Genomic DNA, 6,000 nt, shown 5'->3' on the forward strand with positions numbered 1-6,000 from the left:
GCTAAAAGATTATTTTACCCCATCTTTTTTCTGGTTCTGCTGTTCCAGAATTTATTTTGGGGTACTATTTTGTGGTTGTTTGGAGGTGAATATGGGAGAGTTATGGTGATTTACTACTCACTCTGCCATCTTGGCTCCTAGACATCTTTATGATCCTTTTCAACTTATTCTATTTGAAATATTTATTTCACTCTTCCAAGAAAAAACAGATTTCCCCTGATTATCTTAGGAGTAGAGGGGCCTTCCTCTAACACTTTCACTTTTTCCTCTGTTAGGGAGCCAATTATGTTCATTTTGCACACAGTTAGTAGTCATTGACAGAAACACAAATATTGCATACTCTACTGCAACATTCCCCTTGCTTTCCATACATCATAGAATTAACATCCTCTGCCCCTTGTCATTCTTGTTACTCATTCTTGCAGCAAATTACAATAAGGACTCAGTTGGAGAAGGGAGGGAGGGTTCTAAGGGAAGCTTTAATTCTTTAAAGTAGGCTTTCTGATTTTTTTCCCCATGGGATATTAGATTGCTTAGCTGCCTTTGTTCAGTGATTCTAGTTCTAAGCAAAGCTCTAATGTATATAGAAGTTGCCTTCAGGTGCCTGAAAGATGGTCCCAAGGAGAAATCCAGCAAATAGCTACTTCTTATCTCTTTGTACCCCTTTTCTCCTCTTCCTACTTATTAGGATTCAGTCACTTGTCTTGTTACATTTGTCAGACCATCCTCTGACCCTTCTCTTATGCCCTCTCTACTCTTCTTCTCTCTCTCTTCACCTAGCTGATCATACTTTTCCCTTCTCCTTTCTCTTTTATTTTTCTGATTGCTTTAGTTTTTTATGCTCCCCTATTTTATCTATTTCATTTGAGGATTGGTTGACAGTCAACTGAGCAATAACGGAACACAGAAAAGGTTCTTGAAAGAAGGAAATGCCTAAGGGAAAAAAGGAAGCATCAAAGGAAAGAGCACTAGCCCTTATGTTATAGGACCTGAATTCAAATCTGGCCTCTGGTTACTTACTACCAATTATGACCTTGGGCAAGTCACTTGAGCTTTCTGGGCCATAATTTCCTCCTTTGTAAAAAGGAGGAAATTGGAAATAGAGGCCACTTTAGACAGATCTATCCTTTCCAACTTTAGACAGATCTATTATTCTCTAAAAATGTTGAGAAGGAAAGTGGAATTAACATGGGAATTTGTTTGGCTAAATTAATGTAATAAGAGATTTATTTGTTCTCTGGTGTCTGTGTGTGTGTGTGTGTGTGTGTGTGTGTTTGTGTGTGTGTTGCTCATTGTGGGGATGAGTACCAGGAGACACAGATTGGCTTTTAAAAATACTTGTTACTTGAAAAATTAATTAATTAAATGAATGAATGAATGAATGAATACATGTGTCATCTGGCATGTGCCAATTGGCTTAGTCAAGTAAAGGGATATACATTAGTGTGGATCCAAAACTAAGTTCGTGATTAGACAACTCTTATAGTGATACCATAAATTGAGATGGAGCTAAGGAAAGGAACACATTGATAGAGCCTGGGGCTACATAAGTCAAGCAAAATAGACCAAACTATAGCTTTGGTATATAAGATTATGAGAAATATCCCTCTACAGAGACTCAATCCTTAGTGAGTTCTCAACATCTCACCACAAAATGAGACATGAGTAATTTGTCCTGACTAATCTCACCAGAAAATAGCAGTATTACCTCTAGACTTGAAACCCTTTCATCCATTATTCATTACTGGTATATTTTGGTATCCAGGACTACATGTATTCAAAATCTCCCTTTGAAATGAAAGTCCTCAGATTATATACATATATATATATATATATATATATATATATATATATATATATATATATATATATATATATATATATATATATATAGTCATCTCCTATTCAAAGACATGTCCTGCTTATAAAGAGATTTTTAAAGCTGTCTATCTAGAAGAATAATAACCTCCTTTCTGTCTCATTTTAACTTAACTATGTTTTGATGTCCAGTTACCTATCTCAAAATCTTTGCTGCTGGCCCCTAGTAGAATATCTTGTTCCTAATGTCCCCAGTGGCTCAAAGATACCATACGCTAATATAAAAGACAGTAACACTTGATCAAATGGCTTTGAGTCAGAAGCAATGAATAAAATTGTGGATTCTGGGAATCCTGACTATTATTAAATCTTTTATAGACTGTTAAATGACATGTTTAGGTAAGAAAAGAAGGCTATCCCTAATGACCTTATAGCTGACCCCACACACATACCACCCACCACTGTTACCATTTCCAGTCACTGAGGAAATCATTTCACATGGATTCAATGCCCAGTGTTTTTGGGTTATGTGCTTGGTTAAGGGGGATACCAAACAACAAAGCCTTACCCTCAAGGGATTAAAATATAGTTCAAGTCAATGAAAATTAATTTTTACAGTATGCAGAGCACTGTGTCAGGTACTGAGGGTTACAAAGGTGAAAAGACATAGCCCTTGCCCTCATGGGGCTTAGAATCCATTAGACTGTGAGCTCCTCAAGGGCAAGGACTATCTTTTCCTTTCTTTGTTTCAGCATCACTTAGCATGGTGCCTGGAGCAAAGGAGGTACTAAATAAATGCTTATTGGCCCAGACAGTCTTATAGGGCAAACATGATGTGAACACATAAAGATCTTTAAGTAAAATTATCCATGATGTATATGATATGTTGACAATATGCTATGCAAAGACCATTTCTAACTGGGGAGAATTCATCTTTTGTTGTTGAGTCATTTCAGTCATGTCCAACTCTTTGTGATGCCATTTGGGGTTTTCTTGACAAAGATACTGGGATAGTTTGCCTTTTCCTTCTGTAGCTCATTTTATAGGTGAAGAACTGAGGCAAACAGAGTTAAGTGACTTGCCCAGGGTAACACAGCTAGTGTCTGAGGCCAAATTTGAACTCAGGTCTTCCTGACTGCAGGCCCAGCGCTCTATCCACTGTACCACCAAGCTGCCCTGGAGTTCACCTTACATTCCAGTCAAACTGACCTAATTTCTGTTTCCTGAACTTGGCATTCAATTTCCCAATTTTGAGTCTTTGCGTAGGTATCCACCTCTTGGGGAATAAACTCACTCTTTCTTTATCTCCAGCTCTTAGGGTTCTTAGTTTCATTCAAGGCTCAGTGCATATGCCACTTCCTAGAAAATGCTTTTCCAAATCCTCCCAGTTGTTAATGTTCTCTCCCTCTTCAAATGATACTATTATTAATGTAATTACTATTTTTATTAATTTTAATCATTTATTATTTCATCATTTTTGTTAATTGACTATAGCATTTTTATAATGATAGAGAATGAGGCTGATGACTTTGCACAGCTGTGCTTCTCCTTAATTCCATTTCATATGCAAATCTAGATATCACCTTCATGATGTCATTGGTTCTCTTCAAGAACAAAGGATGAACAACAATACACTACTTGATCTGTATAGATGCTATATCCCCTGGTATAATATAAGCTCATACTACTTTTTGATTTTGTCTTTGCATTACCAGTGCCTAGCACCTTTACCCATCAGTGGGTAAAATCTCAAAAACTTGCTCAAAAACATATTGAATTCAAAGAGGTAGTATTTAAATTGGGTCCTAAAGAATAGGTAAGATCTCAAATGTTGGAGATGGAGTGGAGGACATTCTAGTTATAGGGAACTATATATGCAAAAGTGTGTAAGCTATTAGTGGTGGTGGAGAGGAAAGGGAGAGAACTCCCAACTACATATGAGGAATAGCATGAAAGAAAGTTGGGAGGGTAGAGTGCTACCAGACTAAGAATTAATCAATCAATAATTATTAATTAAATGTCTACTATATGCTAGGCACTATGCTAGGAGCTTACATTCTAAAGGGTCTTGAATACCAGGCTAAGGAGTTTGGATTATACAATCATGGGTTTAGGGCAGGAAACCGCTTTAGCACTACTGTAGTATGCTCCTGTTTCCTTCCTTCCTCCCTCCTTTCCTTCATCCCTTCCTTCTTTCCTTCCTTCTTTCCTCCTTTACTTCCTTTCTTTTCTGGTTTGTTAATTCACTTATTCATTCATTCATTGCAGATGAGGAAACTGAGCTCTAAATTGGTGAAGTGATTGCTCAGATTCACACACACAAAAAGCTGGATTCTGGCTGCATTCCTATGACTCTAAATTCAGTCCTCTTTCCACTAGAGATATACTTGGACTTTGTTCTTCAGTCAATAGTGATTAACTAGCAAATTTTGAGCAGAATGTCATGATGAGATCTGGGCATTAGGAAGATCATTTGGGCAGCTACATCAAATGTAGTTTATGGAGGCAGGGAAGCTATTATAACAGTCTAGACAAAAGGAGATAAAGACCCGATCTAGGGTGGCAACAGTGGGGGGAGAAAAGGGAAAAATGGGTGCAAAAATATATTTTGCAGATATAACGAACAGGACTTGGTAACTGATTAGATCTGTAGGTTAAGGGAACAGGAAAAGACAAATGTAACTCTAATTATCTGTAATGTGGTATTAATAATTTGTATTTCCTATCAGTGTTGTCAGGAAAATGTCCATTATTCTCATCATTGCTGAGCTCTGAGGTCTAGTGAAGCCAAATCAACAATTTATAAAGCACTAGGCAAAGTACTAATCTCTGGGGGTACAAAGAAGTCAAAAACCAGTCCCTGTTCTCAAGGAGCTCACATTCTAATAAGGAAGACAATATGCAAACACTCTGTACAAACAAGCTATACATAAGATAAGGTGGAGATAATCAACATAGAAAAAGCAATACCTGTAAGGGAAATTGGAAAGGGCTTCTCATAGGTGGAATTTTAGCTGGCTTGAAGGAAGCCAGAAGACAGAGATGAGGAGAGAGAAGTGAATGATTTTAAATAATGGGAAAGAAAGAGATTTTAAGACAAATATAGTTCAGCATAATTTTTCAATCTACCCCTTTGTAATGTAACCAATAATCAATCTTTCAAATTCCTACTAGGAAAAATAGCCATGCTATCTCCAATGACATTATTTTATCTCAAATTTTTTTAGCCTTATACTTTTAATATGCCCCTCCATGATGTGGGGAGGGGTGGGGCATATGGCACAAAAGGAAGAACTCCTGATACTAATCATGCATGGGCCTTTCTGATGTAAAAGAAACCTCATGAATTCTTGGATTTTTACTTAGCTCTTCAGATGTAGCTGGCTTTTGCTATCAGTGACCTTTACCACCCACAAACTTTTAAAAACACAATTTTTGAACATCTGAGGAGAAGCTCCTTTCTAGCAATAATCCTCAATTTGTATAGCATGAGTCATCTCAGTAAGTACAATACAGGGGGAAAATGATAATTATGCAGAAAAACTGCAAGGCATTTTCTTTTCTCCCTCCTCTCCACACCCATTTGCAAACCGATGAGGTCCAAAAGAAAAAATTCCTTAAGGGAGAAATTGAAGAATACACAGAGATTTCAAAGAGAAAATATGACTCACATTTACATTACAAAATGCTTGCCTTATAACTCCCTGGTGAAGGATAGATACATAGATAAATAAATGGAGAGAGAGAGACAGAGAGAGAGACAGAGAGAGAGAGAGAGAGAGAGAGAATTTCTTCAGCACTTACTATATGTCAGGCCCTGTGCTAATTGTAGAAAATATAAATACAAGCAGAAAGCCTGTCCCTGCCCTCAAGAAGCTTACATTCTAATGGAGGAAGATAACACATAACAGGTAGCTTTAGTCCCATTAACTTCCTTTTGCAGATGAGGAAACTGAGGTTCAGTGCTTTGCCAACAATCACATGGATCCAGTATTTGAACCCAGGTCTCCTTACATCAAGTTCAGTGATTTAGCTGCCATTTTATGATCCCTCTCTACTACTTCACCCAACGCCTTCTGTAGCAACCAGCTCCGTGGTTGGGTAACCTTGGTAAATGGGAGGAGATGTAAAAGTTCAGGGGTTAAGGAGGATGCTCATATGGAAGCCTGATGTAAAGTTCCC

The sequence above is a fragment of the Phascolarctos cinereus genome, unplaced genomic scaffold (genome assembly GCF_003287225.1).
Source record: "Phascolarctos cinereus isolate Bilbo 61053 unplaced genomic scaffold, phaCin_HiC Scaffold_4;HRSCAF=312, whole genome shotgun sequence".
Lineage (NCBI taxonomy): Eukaryota > Metazoa > Chordata > Mammalia > Diprotodontia > Phascolarctidae > Phascolarctos > Phascolarctos cinereus.